This window comes from Piliocolobus tephrosceles, chromosome 10 (genome assembly GCF_002776525.5).
Source record: "Piliocolobus tephrosceles isolate RC106 chromosome 10, ASM277652v3, whole genome shotgun sequence".
NCBI classification, from domain to species: Eukaryota; Metazoa; Chordata; class Mammalia; order Primates; family Cercopithecidae; genus Piliocolobus; species Piliocolobus tephrosceles.
Window position 1 is genome coordinate 38,667,601 of NC_045443.1, and position 18,082 is coordinate 38,685,682.

The window sequence follows — 18,082 nt, forward strand, 5'->3', positions numbered from 1 at the left end:
GAAGGAAGGAAGGAAGGAAGGAAGGAAGGAAGGAAGGAAGGAAGGAAAGGAGAGGGGAGGGAAAAAGACAGGCATAAGGTACAAAGCTCTGAGGACTATAAAAAGGATGACAGAAATTTACATTTTATGTAATGCTATTTGAACCATTTGAACATTTTTTTACCATAAATATATATTATTTCCCAATAAGAAATTTAAATGCTCCCCTAGTAGTTCTGATGAATAGCCAGAATTGAGCACTGGACTAGGGCATCAGTGAAAATACTTACAAAGTCAGAGGAAAATTTAAAATTAGCTATGGGGGAGGGCTGCTGATTTTATTGGCAGGCTTTTTTAGTATTCCATTTTTTATTTTATTAGTATTTTATTACTAGGCTTTCCCCTATGTCATGTGATGTGAGTAGCTTGGAAAGAGAGTACCCAATCTTTGCCTAGATAATTTCACAATTATCCATTCTTTTATTTAAAAATCTTTCCCAGATTGATTATTCTAGTGAAAATATAAACACTCCATGGGGGGTTAATACACATTATGTAATTAATATCCTAGTATAAACATCTATCATTGTTTAATCACCTTCTCACCCTGTATAAATGCCAAAGCACAGAATAAGAAGGGGATATACTTCTCTACAGGATCCGCATTACAGATGTTTTGTGCGATGAAGGACATGAGTTTGACCTCTTTAATCATTTGCCATTACACACAATTGAAAGCAAATATGGAACTTACAGCTCCATCCTTTCTTCTCTTTTCAGAAACTGATTTTAATACCAAAGTAGTAAGGCTTTTTGCAGAGTTTGCTGCATATGTATAAGAACTCAGTTTGGAGTAGTCTCAGATACTCAAGTTTACTGATAATTCAGCATTTTAAAGGGAAGAGGAAATAAGTGAGTGCCAATGGCTTGTCCCTGCTCGTGTCCTCTTGTATCTGCTCTGCCCTAAAAGAGAAGAAGGCTCAAATATACTGAAAAGGCTGCCATGGGCATATATGGAGACTGCCATGGACATTTTCAAAATCACTTCCCTTCTACATGGAAAGTGGGGAATCTCTTCTGCCCCAAACAATACAGATCCAGAGTTAAGGACTCAGAGTGACCCAAGGCTCTGGAAGCACAAGGTCAGGTCTCAGGACTTACCATGCAGGCTTCTGAAAGTAACAAGGTCACATCATATTAATTAGCTGTTTCATTCATTTTCAGATAAGACAGTTTGCTTTTCTTCTACATACTCTCCAGTACATACAAGATGTGAATCTAAACACTACAACGCTATTTTTTAGAAAATTAAACCTATCAGAATTCTACATCCAAATAAGGTTGACCCATGTAAATACTTACCTTGGGAAACAAAGCATTCATTTCACTGATGTGTCATTTCTCAGAATATTGTCAGAAGTCACCCTTGGAAATTGCCTTCAGAAACTATAGTATGTTTTTTTAAACTGCACAGTAATAGAAAGTAGTTCTTCAGAAATATAATTGACTTAGAACAGCTATTCTCAAAATTTGGGGTCTCAGGATCATCTTACACAGGTAAAAATTTTAGAGTATCCCAAAGAGTTTTTGTTCCTGTGAATTATACTATCAACACTTGCCATATTAAAAATTAAAATAGAAATTTTTTAAATGTTTATTGATTAATCCATTTTAAAATAGCAATGTAAATCCATTACATGTTAACAGAAAAAATTTTTATTAAAAAAACACTGTTTTCCCAAACAAAAAAATTTGAGATAAGTAGCATTATTTGATATTTTTTGTAAATTATATTAATATCTTGCTCAGTAGAATATAGATTTTTATGTGTTTCTGCCTCCAATCTGTTATAATATTATTTTTAATTGAAGTATATAAAGAAAATCCAGATTCTCACACATATGTACTTGAGGAGTGGATTGTTTCAACAGTCTTTGCAGGTAATTATGATAACCTTTTTTGATATTATGCCAAAATCAACAAGTGGTACTCAATGGTTAGGTGCAAAGTGAAATCTGAAACTACATCAATAAACTTTTCACACACTGTTACATTAAAATCCACTAGTTTATCTTGCACTTTGAAAGAATCATTTATCCATGCACAATTTTATAACATCATACATTGATTATTTGGAAAATACTGGTTTACTGAGTTGTGCAGATCTTTCAAATATTGACACATTTCATTACACAATATTATCATGTGCCATGAAATCTTTGGAAAACTCTACTGTACTCTCATGAGAAAGTAAGGATGAAAAACACAAATAACTTATTTGTATTATTATAATATATAAGTTTGGCCTCATGAACCTCCTGAAAGAACCCAGGATACTCAGAGCACACCTTAAGAACCACTGATTTAAAGGATGAGTTAAAAATCTTTCAGAGTCCAGTCTAATAAGGCATATTTCCAAATTAAGCAAAATAAGACAAATAGTTTAGAACTTAATAATTTCAGAAACTGAAACCATTTTGTGGGAATATGAATTTCAATGAATTTTTTCTGTTGTTGTCAGTTATTTTTATTAATGTCAAGTTCCACCCTGTTATATGATACAAGACAGTTCATGAAGTTGGCCCACCAACTTCATGTGTCAGGGTTGCCCCAAAATCACTCAGCCAGTTAGAAACTGAGCTGTGTCAAAGTCCACAAAACTTAATATTGTCACAACAAAAATATTTTTATTTTTCAAACTCTAGATAGTGGCCCATTTACTTCAAACAATACTCAAAAGGTTAATGTTTAGTATAAGAAATAATTTGGTTATTCTATAAGGTTTATTGAAAAAGAATTTTCTGTAGCTCTAATGCAAATGTTCCTACCTGTTCACCCTTTTTAAACTGTAATTTATGATTGTAGAATTTTTTTTTTTTTTTTTTTTTTGAGAAGGAGTCTCGCTGTCGCCCAGGCGGGAGTGCAGTGGCCTGATCTCAGCTCACTGCAAGCTCCGCCTCCTGGGTTTACGCCATTCTCCTGCCTCAGTCTCCAGAGTAGCTGGGACTACAGGCGCCCGCCACCTCGCCCGGCTAGTTTTTTGTATTTTTTAGTAGAAATGGGGTTTCACCGTGTTAGCCAGGATGGTCTCGATCTCCTGACCTCATGATCTGCCCGTCTCGGCCTCCCAAAGTGCTGGGATTACAGGCTTGAGCCACCGCACCCGGCCGATTATAGAATTTAATAGCTATGAAGAACTAAGATGTGATCTAGTCCAATAACCTCATTTTACAAGTGGTAAAAGTAAAAATCAGAAAAGCAAACTGAATAACCACTCTGAAGCTGAGCTGAAACCAAACCCCAGCTCACATACCATGTTGTTTAGCATTCTTTGCACAGACTAAGAATATTTCCAAAAGAAAATACCTCAACTTATTTGTATTTCCCATTTATGACCCAATCCAAATGGGATATGTGCAAAAATGTTTCCATTGATTCAACAATAATTTAGACGTTTTTATCCAAAAATAAACACATCAATTGTTAAGTCATATTTTTGTAACCCACCCATAAGTCACAGGTGACATCTTATTAATAAGGGACAAAGAAATATTGAAATAATTTAGTGAAATGCCCACACATTGCAAAGCTAACCACAGTCGAAAGATTATTATCTATTTTATCTGCCTTGGTGCCATTCTTTTAAATGTAATAAACTAAGCTTCTGGGTCTTGAAATAGGCAGCAAAAATGATACTTACCAAAATTACTAAGGATAGGTGCAGTTCCATTAAGTAAGCAATAATCCCTTTGAAATCAGTCATTACCAGCAGTTTTTTGCTATGGGCCATTAACATTCTAACTAGCATGTCATTAATAGTGGTAATAACCAATTCTGAGGGGATTATTGCTCAAATAAACTATATATTATAATTTTTAAGCTTTGTAAAAATTTTTCACACTTTTATGTTAACCTTTGAATAATAAGTAAGTGTGGACAGAATTAGCCAAGATTATTACTGGCTCATTTTTTAAAACATATTTATCTCTCTCCTTCTGTCTATTCCTATACATTTGCCTATAACGTCTTTAACATTTGCGGATAGTGCTTCTGGTACCACCAAAATGTAGACAGTTTTGCTATTCTCTTTTTATGCAATATCCCTAAAGACTGTGTAGTGGTTTGCAAATGATTTCTGTCATTTAGAGCCAAGCATCACCATTCTTTTCATCTTTTAAAGTCCAAGCCCACTGGAAGTCATTTTTTGTCCAATGTCATCTGCATCAATTTGCTATTTTTTTTTTTTTGCATGCCAGAAATACTGAGTGACTTCTGTAATGTAGTGATTTGTTGAAACTCCACAGCTTCCTCTAGGTGCAAAAGACCACACCCAACATGGAAACAACCCAATTTAGGGGAGGGGGGCAGCAGGAAAGGTTACTTAATATTTAATCCATAGTGGTAGCCCAGAGGTGAACACCTTAGCCCCCTCAATTGCCCCAGGACACAGAAGCACCAGCATGGTTTTTCCTGGTAACTTTTACCATTCTGGTTATAATAACTTATTTTTACTTCACTCTAGATCTATAGGGAAGTTGTGGAGGGACTTCTCTGAGATATTTGGTTAACATCACAGCTTGATATTTAGATAAATTTACAAAATATAAAGCAATATTGGGTAAACTTAGTCCTCTCTAAAAGGATGAGCTAAATGAAGAAAGTCATGGGATATGTGAAAAGATCTTGGAAAGGAAGAAAAAACCTGAGTTGTGGAGAGAACCACTGATCTTCAAAAGAATCACACACTCTTCTTTGCTCAGAAACAGTTTATAGGTATAAGAATATTTTATTAAGCATATGATTAATGTTGTCTACAGTTGTCAAGAAGATGCTGCCTCTGTGAAATTTATAAAATGGAAGAGAGCAATCCAAGATAAAGACTACCAATTTAAAGCCACAATATAACAAAAGTGGAAAGTAAATTCAACACTAGAGAAGATGAACAAATGAATTAGTAGATACATTTGAAAAGTTTCTTAGATAAAAGGATAAAAATAAAACTAACAGATAAGACTGCATAAAAACAGGAAACTTCTATGTATAACCAAATTTCACAAGCTGAATTTTTTAAAAACAGGAAAAATATTTGCCACAAAAATTTCACAAAAGGTTAATAACCTTAATTTTTAGGAACTCACAGAAAATATTAAAAATACTGACTCATTTAGGTAAGCGAACAACAAACAATTCAGTAAACAGACATGTGCAGCAATATTTACCCTATTTAGTAAGCAAGGACATAAATTAAAACAAATATTATTTTCACTATCAAATTATAAAAATCTAAAAGCCTATAATATCAGGAGTGAGGAACGTTTGTGTCCTGCTGGAAGACATGAAAGAAACCATCCCACCTCACCTTTGCTCTAAAAGCAATTTGGCAATTTGGGAAGATAGCAATACATTTTGAGATCCGAGAATCTAAAATCCCTCCATAGGTAATACCGTACAACTGACTCTGTTTCCTATGAGAGACAGAGTCTATGTTCCCTACTCTGGAATCTGGGTAAGAGTTTGAGACTACTCTGACCAAGAAAGTGTGGAAGATGCATGCAATGTGCCTTCCAAAGTTAAATCATAGAAAGAATACAACTTCCATCTGGTGTTGTTTTCCGGTGCGATGCTGCCCCTGGGAACCCAGCCGCCACCGTGTGAGGAAGCCAAGCAGCCACATGAAAAAGCCACGTCCCACTGCAGTCTCAGCCGTTCTAGTCTCCCCAGTCAACCACCAGCATCAACTGCCAGGTATCTGTTGATGCCAAGTGAAGGAGGTGAGCTTTCTCCACCAAGGCCTCCCCACATTGGAGATTCATGAGCAAAATGTTTTTATTCCCATCCCCACACAAGTTTAAACAGTGTGGGTTTAGAAGTCTTCATCCTGGCAAAAGGAATGCTTCCAGCAAGGAATATAACAATGGTTCTGTAGAACTGGAAGTTAACATTACCACTCAGCCATTCTGGCTTCTCCATACCAATGAACCAACAGGCAAAAGGGGTGCTACTGTACTAGCCGGGGTCACTAATCTTGATCAACAAAGGGAAACTGGTTGCTGCTTAGGATAGACTATGTCTAGACTAGAACCTGAGACTCTTTGGGGGCACCTCTTAGTACTTTCTGAATAACATTTAGAAGTGTGGTTACTGGTAGTAAATATCAGAGGTTTATAAACTTCCCAAAGAAACTTATCAAATGTTTTGATCCAAGGCAAAGACCAAAGGGACAATCTCAGTCACCAACTTTACACGGACAGTCAAGAACACAAAGAGCTTGTGCGCAAAAAGGAAAAGTCAGACCACCTAGGTTCTGGAAGAGTGAGCCCCTTAAACTCAGTAGAAGTTCCCTCTCTGAAGCATCAAGTTCCAGGAAGTCTAGATGGCCAGACTGGATGGAAAAAGAAAGAGGGACAAAATCGCTTGTCACTTGCCACTGTACACTTCCACATTTCATCAGTTCTAATTCCAATGGTGAAGTTTCTATCCTCTCAAATTATAGCAGCCCAATATGACTTACGCAAACATCTTATGTACCATTAGGCTCACACATAAAAATTAGAACACATTTTCCTTTTCTTTATGAAGATGTTCAAATATTCAGAATCTGGTTTCTAAACAGGATTTCATTACTAAAGAAAAGAAATCCTTTTATGTTTCTTGCAAGTTTTAAGGAGAGAAATTGAATAGATCTTTAAATTAAAATTGTTTCCCCATTTGAATTCAGCAATAAAAATAATTTTATTACCCGAATACCTGAGTACATTATCTTTAAAAATCAATTGTAACATTACCATCTATTAAAAAGCAAGAATAATGAAATCTTGTTTTCTGCTTTTGAAGTCAATCAAAGCCATAGTTCAATACAAGATCACTTAGAAGTTAAGACATTATCATATTAAAAATCAAAGCTTTCAGACATTTAGCTTTTCTTAAAAGTCACCCGATATTAAATTGGAATGTTTCACTTACATAAATTCCCTTTAATGAAGATCTTTGTACATCTTCTCATCTATATTAGTCCCTGATGATTATACCCCAAGGATATTAAAATCTCAGTCTGTCAAATTCACCAGAAAATATCTTCAAATGTACACTTAGCAATCTTCGCAATCTGAGTTGGTAGTGCAAAGTATTTATTATTTATAGCTAGGATGCTGCATGTGTCACTTTGCAAGTGAGTTTTAAAGTAGTTGCCCAATTGCTGGCTTCAATTGAATGACTGAATCTTGAGAAAAGTTAGAACCATCAACATAGAAGAATTGTTGAAGACATTCAAAACTGGCAAGACACTGGATGTGGTGGCTCATGCCTATAATCCCAGCACTTTGGGAAGCCCAAGGTAGGAGAATTGCTTGAGTCCAGGAATTCAAGACCAGCCTAGGCAACTTGGTGAAACCCCATCTCTACAAAAAAAAAAAACTACAAAAATCAGCAGGGCATAGTGGCACACGCCTGTAATCCCAGCTACTTGCAAGGTTGAGGTAGGAGGATGGTTTGAGCTAGGGAGGCCGAGGCTGCAGTGGCCAGAGATTGCACACTGCACTCCAGGCTAGGTGACAGAGTGACCATGTAAATTGGCAAGGTAAAAGCTGGTGTCAGAATAGCTACGGAAACACAAAAGCTGAAAAAAGTTGAAAAAAGCTCATAGACAAGAAGTTTGAGAGAACACAGAAAGGAAGGGAAATATTTGGTTGAACATATACATTTCCTTTATCTGAATTTGTCTGGATTCATTTCATGTAACCTACAAATGGATCATTCATCATAAGCTATAATCTCCAGCCAAAAAAATAACCAAAATATGTAAATAGCATTTAAATAAAATACCATGTAACTCAATTTTCAGTCTTTCATCACTTCATGATCACCTTCTTCACGAGAGTGTTCTTAATTGATCTGTTAAAGGAATTCTGAAAAAAATGATGTACCCCTTCACCAATGTATTTGGTTGAAAATTAACATTTTCATCATAACTTTCATGGTTGCAAAGGATCTAATTTTTAGCATGTTAGAAATATTAACATTTTTGATAAAACTATTACCTCATTCATTTAAATATATTCAATGGATTCCAAGTATTGTGCTTTCTTATTTAAAATTTTAAGATCTCTGGAATTGGGATGACTATCATTATTGCTCTAGTCAAGTATCAGGTATGCTTATGAGTGTCAGTGACTTAGAAGAAAATTCCAGAGAAAACTGTATTTAAGAAATGCTATAGGCTTACACCTATAGGCTTAAACCCAGCACTTTGAGAAGCCAAGGTGAGAGACTCACTTGAGCCTAGGAGTTTGAGACCAGCTTGGGCAACCAAGTGAGACCCCCATCTCTACAAAAAAAAAAAAATTAATTAGCCAGGTGCAGTGTCATGCATCTGTAGTCCCAAACTACAGTTCCCAGCCTCTTGGGAGGCTGAGACAGGAGGATACCTTGAGTCCAGGAGTTTGAGGTTGCAATGAGCTAGGATTGTGCCCCTGCACTCCACCCTGGGTGACAAAGCAATATGGAAGGAAGGAAGGAAGGAAGGAAGGAAGGAAGGAAGGAAGGAAGGAAGGAAGGAAGGAAGGAAGGAAGGAAGGGCAGGTGAGGGGTGGGCAGGGGAGGGGAGTAGAGGGGAGGGGAGGGGAGGTAGGTAGGCAGGCTGTAGCACCAAACTGTGATGGCTCAGAGGAAAAGCATAATTGATGGTAAAGATTCAAATAAGTCTAAAAGATTTCTTTCAATACATATAGAATAAAATTTCTAAGTAAGTGATTAAAAAAAGTCATTTCAGTTACAGAATTTTCTCTTAGTGAAACAAAAAGTAACAGTGGTAACTTAGATTTAACAAAATAGGAGATTACGATTATTTAATACTCACTGATATCCATTTTATTACATGAATAAATTCTTTTTATGGTGGTAAAATACATAACATAAAATTTATTATTTTTGCCATTTTTAAGTTTAAAGTTAAATTGCATCAAGTACATTCACATTGTTGTGCAATCATCACCACCATCTGTCTCCAAAATGTTTTCATCATCTCAATCTGAAACTTTGTACCCATTAAACAATAACTCCCCATTCCACCTCCTTCCAGCCATTGGTAATCACCATTCCACTTCCTGTCTTTATGAATTTGGCAGTTCCCGACATCTCATATAAGTGGAATCATACAATATTTGTTTTTCTGTGGCTGGCTTACTTCACTTAAGATAATGTCTTCCAGGTTCATCTATGTTGTAGCATGTGTCAGATTTTCCTCCCTTTTTAAGCCTGAATGATTTTAATCAAATGCACGATTTTGCAATGCGATTGTATTTATTCGGCCTTAGAATTCATACAATGACACTTACCATATCAATTAACAGTGAATAATTACTGTTCACTTTCACTGGAAAGGCAGGATATAGTCAGGAGCTCATAAATTAATTCCTTGCCCTTCCTCTTCCGAACAAACTCTTCTGAGACACAGTGATCCCAAAACAGTCTCTCCAGAAATACAGAAATATCCCATGAAACTGAATAATCAACCAGATTTAGACTGTGGCCAGAGTAATAATGCATCATCTTGTATTTGCTCCCATCCTTCACCACCTCACTTCACTTTGTACCTCCCTCTCAATTATCTGGAATTCATCCATTCACCCACCCAAATAAAATATTAGCAGCTGAGCTTTGTTTTGGCTTTGTATTTTTGAGAACTCAGGCTAAGATATTCCTAAAAATAAGCAGAAGAGAATGAAAATTCTCTTATAGAAATTTCACTCAATATTTTAAACGACTTGCTAAATATTGGACAAAATAACACAGTAATATACCATCTAAACTCAGTTTCAACAATTATTGGTGGACATTTCAAATAAGCTTTCATTCAATGCTTTTGAAAGCAAAGAATTAGTTGCCAACTTTTTTACACTGTGTTATCAGCCATTGGAATATCCACTCTCCCAACACCTACACCAGTATTTCAAATTATTCCTTTGCCTGACCTAAAAGTTTATAAATCCAAGGGCAATGCACCAAGCAATACATCATAGTAAGATCTGAATGTTTAAGAGGTTTAACTTTCTTTTGTAAATTGAGAAAAAGGAATCTGGGAAAAAAGGAGACTTTTCTCATATCCACCCAAGTCATTGGCTAAGCAGCTGTTTCTTCCCATCCCCCTCAACCCCTCCTTGGGCATCTGCTAGCTCCATGACGGTCAGACCTTAAATCTTTAAACTACCCTTATCTTTGATAGTGCTGGCCTCACTCGAGGGCTGATACAGGAAAGCTCATCCTTTCCCTTATGGTCTAATTTCTTAATTCCCTTCCACCACAACATGAGGTTTCGCAAAACAATTTTTAGGTACTGAGAACGTATAAGCAACCAGACAAATTGCAAAGCAGATTAAAAACTTAAAACTTCAGTGCCAACACCATGCTAAGAAAATGCAAATTTAAAAAGGCATAAAGCCAGAACTTTCCTCAGCTGCCGCAGTAGACACACTGTCTCAAGAATCAACCTCCTCTCCTCCTCTCTGAAACATATCCACTCTTCATTTTTTTCCATTGCACATCTCCATCCATGAAAATTCAATCTTCTACTCAGAGGAGATAGCCATGATTTAGCATGTGTTCTCCCTCCCCCGGGGGCATTCTAAAGCAAAAATAGGCTTCAACCCTACCTTTCCCTAAGCCTAAGTTAATTAATTGAGAATAACATCATGAAAAGCTTCAGCTAAACAGTCCAAGTAGGCTTTGTTACCCAAAGTCTAGCACCATTCAAGATCTCTCTGCCAAATATGTTTATATTTATCCTAATTCTTCTTATAGCCTTGTGGTAGGTAAGTATTGAACAAAGTATGTGCAAGAACACACACATACACACACAAGGGACCCATACCTCCTAAAGAAAAAAAAAAAAAAAACACTATTGTCAGAAACAGTCCAGCCTAAATGCATATTAAAATAGTATTTCTATAAGGTAAGGATCAGCTGCATGTAACTGAAAACCCAAAGAAGTGGCTTGAACAAAATAGAGATGGATTTCTGGAGGCAGCTGTCCTGAACTGATATGGTTAGGACCCAGGCTCTTTCTAACCCTCCCTTCCAACTCCCCAAGATGTGCCCTTCATCTTCATAGTAACAAGATAGCTGTTTATGCTTCAGCCATCACAAGCAAGATCCTAGTCATAGGATAAAGGCCTTCCCTTTGCAAAGAAATATCTGAGAAATTTCACATTATACTTCCACTTATATGACACTGGCCAGGATTTTCATGGACTTCCCTATCCATAAAATAAATGTTTTACTTATTATATCAGTACTTGAGGCCCCTTCATAAAAATAGAACAATACCTTGCTAAACACAGAGTAGTACCTGATGGCTACTTTAAGTTATAACTAAGGCTCACAGAAGCATTAAATTTTTTTGAATTTTGGTCCAACTTAAATTCTAATGTTAGTCAATCTGGAAGGAGACAATATAAAGATTCATTATGGGCTGGGCACGGTGGCTCACATCTATAACCCCAGCGGTTTGGGAGGCCGAGGCAGGCGGAGGTCAGGAGTTCAAGACCAACCTGGCCAACATGGTGAAACCCAGTCTCTATTAAAAATACAAAAATTAGCTGGACGTGGTGGTGGAAGCCTGTAGTCCCAGCTACTTGGGAGCCTGAAGCAGGAGAATCACTTGAACCAAGGAGGCGGAGGTTGAGTGAGCCGAGATTGTGCCACTGCACTCCAGCCTGGATGACAGAGAGAAACTCCATCTCAAAAAAAGTAAAATCAAATAAAATAAGGATTCATTATGTTCTTTTGCAAATAATATCTTCAGGGAAAAGGCTGGGGTGGAGAAGTTCGTTTAAGGTTTGCTCACATCTTGCCACCTCTTAATTTTGCTTATCCTTAAACTGCCCATGTAAAAAGAGCCGCAGCTTTTTTTTTCCATATTATATGGAACGCACTGCCAAGTAACACCCAAATAAGTAAACAATTATCAGGAAGATTGCAGACTGCTATGGATGGGAGTGGGAGAAAAGAGAAGTTTTAACAGTGCAATAATGAGTCAATGACTTTGCAAAATGGGAGATATTTTCAGTTAATCATCAAACTGGAAGTTTTCTACTTCCCATCAAAAGCAAAAATTATCTATATAATCCCTCCTACTGATAAATCACAGAAAATAAGGTGAGAAATTCTTGTCAGACCTGAGTTATCTGCATCAGGCATTTTTAAAGAAGCTCACTGATGCAGTGTTCAGCATTTCAGTGTTGCGTAGATCTGCACAGTAGCAAATTGGGAAATTCAGAAATAAAGTTAATAAACTTTCTATAGTTAAAATGTATGTTTTCAACAAATAAATACGGAGTTTCTGAGAATTTATGCCCATTTCAATCCAGAAATGAGTTAAATTTGGACCAGCATGAAAAGAAAGAAACTAGCAGATGATTGGAAATCTATTAAAAATAAGAGAAAACTCAGGAAGAATTAGAATGCAGATACTTCTCTTAAACAAATGAAATAAAGTATGATTTATTTAGTGGGAAAAGATGAAAATTAATTTAAAAATAATATTATATCACCTTATATATTATTTTTACTTTATTGTGTGCAAATGAGTTTATAAGACAATATTTAAAATATTGTATGTAACCCATATTTCTCCAAGTCACACAAACCGTGCAAGTATAAATTGGCTCATATTAACAGCACAGTGGTGAAAAGAACAGTCTGTGGACAAGAAGGCTATCTGACCAACAAAACAGAACAGAGTCCAAAACAAACTGATACCTCTAAGGTTATCTGACTTATGACAAAGGTGACACTGGAGTGCTATGGGGAAAAGATGGGCTTTTCAATAAATGGTACTGGACCAATTGAATATTCATATGGAAAAAAAATGTACCTTTACTCCCAACTTTACACTATGCATCCCAATCAAGTCCAGATAGATTACAGATAAAAATGTAAAAAGTAAACAGAAGAAAATACCTTCATGACCTTGGGGTAGTCAGAGACTTCTGAAAGAGATTGTAAAAAGTGCTAGCAATAAAAAAAAAAAAAATACATAAACTATACTGTGTTAAAGTTTTGCTACATTTCCATTCTTCACAGAGTCTTCATAGGGCACCATAAGAAAATGAAAGACAATCCAAAGAAGGGGGGAATATATTCACAATACGTATCCAACAAAGGATTCACATCCACAATTTATAGCTAACTCTTGCACAGTGGTAATTAGAAGAGATAACACAATAGGAAAAAGAACAAAAGACTAGATCAGAATCTTCACAAAAGAGACTATAGAATCACCAAAAAACACATGAAAATGTACAGGGAAAAGAAAATTAAAACCAACTACAACATGATATCTACTGTTCTACATCCACCAAAATGTCTATAATGAAAAAGAAAGAAAATACCAAGTGCTGACAAGAATATAAAACAACCATTGCTTCCACACACTGTGGGTGGGAGAGTAAATTGGTTCAACCACTTTGGAAAACTGGTTTCCAGCACCTACTGAAGATGAACATAAACATACATGTGCTGTGTACAACACAGCAATTCCACTCCTAGGTAAATGCCCAACAGAAATGTATAAATACATTTACCAAAAGGTATACATTAGGATATCTGTAGCAGTACTATCATCAATGTCCAAACCTGAAAACTACCCAAATGCCCACCAATGGTATAATGAACAGAGTATATTCAAACAAGTAAACACTACAGCAACAGGAGTGAACCAACTAAAACAACATGGTATCACTGCAACGTGCCGGAGCATGAGTGATTTTCAGTGTTGAATAAAAGAAGCCAGACATAGAAAAGAATATTGTAAAATTCCATTTATATGAAGCACAAAAACTGTCAAACTACTTTATGCAATTACAAGTCAAGAGAGCAGTTGCCCTTGTCAGAGATGGTGACTAGAAAGGGGCATGAGAGGGCTCCCAGGATGCTGGTAATGATCTATTTCTTCATCTAGGTGCTGATTACAAATGGTATTCAGTTCATGAAAGTTTATCAACCTGTATACTTAAGACATGTATGCTTTTCTATATGTATATTACTCACTAATAAAGAATTTCTTTAAAAGAGCACATTATGGTCTTAGATTGCCTGAGTTCACACTTGCTAGCTGTGTGCTTTTGAGCAAATTACTTAATCTTAGAACTTCTTGCTGGTAAAATGGGAATAAAAGTAGTGTCTACTTTACAGAAGTATAGAGAAGATTAAAACTCCACTGTAATGTAATAAATAGGGTCCCCAAAGTTCAACTGGGCATATAAATATAAGTCATGTTGAAAGGGTACTCAAATGATAGGGCCAGTCTGTGCAACTAGCTAGCTTCAAGTACTAGGAGTCCAGCTATGAAACTCAGATCCACCTCTATCCTAGCTACAGCTTGTTAGCACTTGATGGCAAATGTCTTCTCTGGTTCCTACATTAACAGAGATAATTCTGAGTTCTATGTATAACCAAGATTTCCAAGACAAAGGATTAACTAGTACCCATTTTGTCATTTGTGGAGAAACTAGGCTGGAAGAGTACTTGGGTCTCTGCCTTCCTGCTTCCTGAGCCAAGGTTGTCTTCCATTTTCTAACCTAGCATTAGCCTCTCCTCCACTTTCCCTCTTTCCCTGTAGAGGAAAAGAACTTTAGCCTATCCTTATTTGAGAACACATGCTGGCCAGAAAACAGAAGAGAAATATCAACCCCTAATATTTTAGTTTGCATTTTGGCAGATGGGAAGTTATAAAACACATAGGTCACTTGGGTGAATGACAAGCACTCAATAAAGCAGTAGCCATTTTCCCCCATCTGTTGATTCACCCACCTTACAAGACCTCCAACCCTCCTCAAGGTCTTCCAGCTATTTCCTGTAGTTACCAGAAGATATGCAGGATTTGCTGCTGCCATGTGCTGGCTCTCATCACCCACTGAAACACAGGAGTAGGAAACACAGGATCATCCCTGTCTTCCAGAGTCCTCAAAATACCACAGCCAGGCTGTCTTCCATACAAAAGAAAGGAGAATGGCTCTCTTCCTCTTCTGGATTTTAAAAGGGAACCAAAGGAATCCGGCCCTGAAAAACAATGCCTTACAGAGCTTCTTGTCGGGGAAGGGATCCTCTAAAATCTTGGGTTATTTGGGGAACTTTTTGTTTTATGATATTTTCTTCCTTTGTATGTATAATAGAATCACTCTGTCATACAAGAGGCCATGAGGACTGGACTACCATACTGTATGGCTCTCAGCCCCTCCTCTCAGACCACTGACAACTTGCTGTTGGGCTCATCCTGACTGTTCCTTTCCTTACAATGATCTCAGTTCCCACTGCAAACACTCTGGGCAAGCTTACCACTCTAGTCCATTAGACAAACCAAGATATGCCTGATTCCCAAGAATAAACACTCTTGTGCTCAAAGAGGAACTCCCCCCAAAACATTTCATTATACACTATTGGCTTTATAAAAGTGAGAGCTTAAAGAACATTTCATACATCTCTAAAAATGGATGTCCTAACCAGGTGGATCCAATGGACAAATTGGATGAAGATTCTGGATCCCAGAATAGGCTGCAGCACTCAGCAAACTTACGGCAATGGACATCAAGAAGGCCACATCTTCCAGATGCATGACACATTTTCACAGAATCCACACAACTCCCAGGCACCTACCATAACACCACTCCCTCTCTCATCCTCCAGAAAACATGTTAGAATGTGTGAAAGTATAAATAATGTTCAGTTATACACATAACCTTGACTGTCCTCTAACCTACAAAAGCAGTAAAACATTCACAAGTGCTAGTTTCTACCCACCACACCACCAGACCTTTGGTCCTATGATCCTATGAACCACCACCTGAACAAGACTTAATTCATTAAGATTCATCAACTTACAAAGAAAGGTGTCCAAATCAAATTAACTTGGAAAGCAAAGGGAATTTGTCCAAGGTATATGAGAAAATCTTGTAGGATGCAGGAAGGGTAGGGTAAAACTGAGCCTCAGAGACAACTTGAAAGCTGCCTGGGCTCTTGCTGTCTTTGTTTTTCAGGCCTGCTTCCATCTCTCCTGGAGACTAGCTTCCTCCACATTGTAGAAAGTACAGTCACCTGAGCTCCTATGGCTCTCACAGCCAGGGAGAGACTCCCCTTGGTGACCACCACATGAAAATCCACAGAAGTGCAATGATTGGCAGCATTTCTTTCAGATGCCTATACCCAAAACCAATCAGCAAGGGCCACAGGGCCTGGGTTCCAGGGACAGACACCCTTGCAAACCAGGGCCCATCCAGAGAAGGGGAAATCGTTGATGTATCTATTACAAAGATACATTTCCTTCTGGATGTGGCATAGGTTCTATTCTGATTAGGGTAGCTACTGAATGCAGGGGGTGAAAGTGACAGAATTAGCCACATAAGAAGCCAAAATCAGAGCCTAAGGAGGAGAGACCAATAAGTGGTTTTCTCAGTTTAAAAGAGCCAGACGTTAGGTTTAAATCAGAGTTGGATTGAGTATCACAGCAGTCTGAAAGTGAGTGAAAGGAAGTTGTTTGTGACAGTCTGATGGCTCCCCATGATAAGGCACTGATCCCCATCTTTAATAATAACCAATAATAAGCACACTGCATGACTCTCTTCTATTTCTAATATTATGGGTAAAATTGTGCAGGCCAAATCAAATGCAATTACTGCTTAAGGCGGAATGGATGAAAACCCACAGCTCCTGCACATTAAAAAGATTCAGTGGGTGAAAGACCTAAAGAAAAAAGATGTAATAATGTTTTTTATGATTATTACTTTCATTGTTATTATTTTGGTTTGGGTTATTATAATTATTATTATGATAATTACTTTTTTGTTGATACTTCTCCTTACGTTTATCTTGAGACGGACACAATAACTGCCCAGCTCTCCTTGTAAAAGTGCCAAGGGAGTAGTTGGAAGTAATGATGAAAAAGTCTTTTTCTTTCACATTAGTCCTGCTATAAAAGGGGTGGTTACTCTTTCTATAAAGGTAGCCTATGTCGCATAAAATAAAGTCATACATTTCTTTGAAAGCTGTTCACTCAAATCTGGAAGTAACTTCTTCTTCCTTATGAAATGGCATACTTGAGCATCTATCAAACCTTCTGAACTGGCCTTTCTCATATAATGTGTGGAGTTGATAAAGGGCATGGCTCAAGGCTTTATGTCTGGGTCTCCTTTTCTCCTATGTTCCAGGGCACCATTGACTCTGTTGATTAAATAAGAGCTCACATCACTGGGTCTCCTGTGATCAGTGTTTTTCGGGAGCAGAAGAACAGGAATTAATTGATCTTTTGTCTCTGAATAATACTATTTGATGGAAACTTAATAGAAACTGGTAGATTTTAATATTATCAGTAAGCCATGGAGAACTTGACATTTTAATTTTTTTCTGAATCATTTGTATAGTGGAAAAGCCAGGAATATACATACTTTAATAAGCTTTCTGACAGAGCAATGAAGGGGAGAAGGGAAGAAAGAACTGCAGGAATTATTCATCCTTAGGAGACTCAGCAAGAAACGAGCTTGAGCTGTGTGGAGAGATTTTTTTTCAGTCATATTTGCCAGCTGGGAATAAATAAGCATATGACTCTGAACGATTATTCCACTAAGATCCTAAATTTAAGGCTATGCCTACCCACAAGATAGTAGGGGACTTAGCGAAGTTCCTTGATTCTTTCTCCCTTCCGCAGCTAGGGTGTCAGCTGCTACCTGCACCAGGCCTAGACAGTGAAGTTAGTGCTCAGTCCTCCTGCACCTCATCAACTCACACCCATCTTCTGTAGCATTTTTTTCCTCCTTAGAGCTCAAGAATTTCTCAATGCCCAGCACCTCCAGTCAAGAAGTAAGTCACCCTTGCTTTAAGGCAGTGGTACCTGAATGTGTACCTCTGAAGCATGTGTGCTCTCAGTGGGAGAAGATTGTGTTTAATTATCAAAATTGACATAGTAATGGATTCTTCTGCGTGGCTTCTGCCTAATATCTGACAAGTTCTACCACATAGGATACTGTATCAACAAACCTGCCATAGAGTGTACTGTTTAGAAAATGCTAGATTTTAATGCGAATTTTTAATCAAAAAGAAACAGATTTTTCCTAAAATC